This window comes from Aotus nancymaae, unplaced genomic scaffold, assembly GCF_030222135.1.
Source record: "Aotus nancymaae isolate 86718 unplaced genomic scaffold, 86718_ANA_hifiasm-v0.15.2.pri h1tg000059l, whole genome shotgun sequence".
In the NCBI taxonomy this organism is placed as follows: Eukaryota; Metazoa; Chordata; class Mammalia; order Primates; family Aotidae; genus Aotus; species Aotus nancymaae.
This window is the reverse complement of record NW_026988473.1, coordinates 17,483,720-17,485,145: the sequence shown is the minus strand read 5'-3', so window position 1 is coordinate 17,485,145 and position 1,426 is coordinate 17,483,720. Positions and strand designations below refer to the sequence as shown.

General features: G+C 52.2%; 1 pseudogene; it reads left to right on the top strand.

Moving 5' to 3' along the window:
* The first annotated feature begins 710 nt into the window (after positions 1-710).
* On the top strand, positions 711-1,185 carry LOC105717409 (U1 small nuclear ribonucleoprotein C-like; annotated as a pseudogene).
* The last annotated feature ends 241 nt before the right edge of the window (positions 1,186-1,426 follow it).

The following is a 1,426-nucleotide window of genomic DNA, read 5'->3' as shown; positions in this document are numbered from 1 at the left end:
GGCTGGAGCCCAGGGATCAAGACTGACATGGAGAGACAACGTTGGAAAAGTACGGCACTGGGGAACGTTCTAGATGTTATAGGATGATGGTGCAAGGGGTCACAACCTGGTATGGGGTTTTGAGTGTGGATAAAATGAAGGCTTGCAGGGCTTTACAGGGGCAGGCAAATCAGAGTTGTGTCTTTACAGATGCATAGGAGTTGAAAGGCATTCCAGGCCTGTGGGCAGCATGCGCAAAGGCCCTGAGGCACCTTGGAGCAAGGTGTGTTTGGGCATAGAAAGCATTTGGTTTGGTTGGAACTTAGGACCTGTTGTGTGGGTTGCTGGGTGAGGCGGCAGGAGAGGGAGCAGCAGCCAGAGTTTGGGTTTCATCCTCTAGGCCAGTGGTTCTCAAGCTGGGACAATCCACCTTTCCTTACCCATCCTGGGCACATTTGGCCATGCCTGGAGACATTTTTGATTTTCATACCTGGGGTGGAAGAGAAGGGAATGGTACTACTGGCATCTAGTAGGTAGAGGGCGAGAGAGGTGGCTAAACATCCTGCAATGCCCAAGAAGGCCCCCCACAAGAAAGCAACATCCAGCCCCAAATGCCAGTGGAGCGGAGGTTGAGAAACCCTGCCCCAGGCCATCCGGTTCTGTTAGTGTGATATAACAAATCTTAAAAATGGTTATTTCCGAACGAAGTGGCCAACGGCCTGCAGAGCAACATGTCCAGGTTTTATTGTGACCGCCGCATACATACCTCACCCAGGACTCTCCATCTGTGGGAAAGACACACTGCGTGATAGGAAACACAAAGAGAATGTGACAGACGGCTATCAGAAATGGATGGAAGAGCAGGCTCGGAGCCTGACTGACAAAATAGCGGCTGCATCTGAACAAGGGAAGATACCTCCTACTCCATCCTCTGCTCCTCCTCCTGCAGGGGCGATGGTGCCACCTCCCCCCAGTCTTCCGGGTCCTCCTCCCCTGGTATGATGCCAGAGTCCCACATGGGGGACCTCCCTTGATGCCAATGGTGGGCCCTCCTTCTCCTGGGATGATGCCAGTGGGACCTGCTCCTGGAATGAGGCTGCTTGTGGGAGGCCACAGGCCAATGATGCTCCAATGATGAGACCTCCAGCCTGTCCCATGACAGTGCCCACTTGGCCTGGAATGACTCAGTTAGACAGATATGCATAGAGAGGAGGGCTCATCATATCAGTTTTATGTTACCTGTTCTGCTTCACCAGGAGATCATGCTGCTATGAGGCTGGGTTTTCTTTCTTTTTTTTGAGATGGAGTTTTGCTCTTGTTGCCCAGGCTGGAGTGCGTCTCCCGGGTTCGAGCGATTCTCCTGCCTTAGCCTCCCAAGAAGCTGGGATTATAGGCATACATCACCATGCCCGGCTAATTTTTTGTATTTTTAGTAGAGACGGGGTTT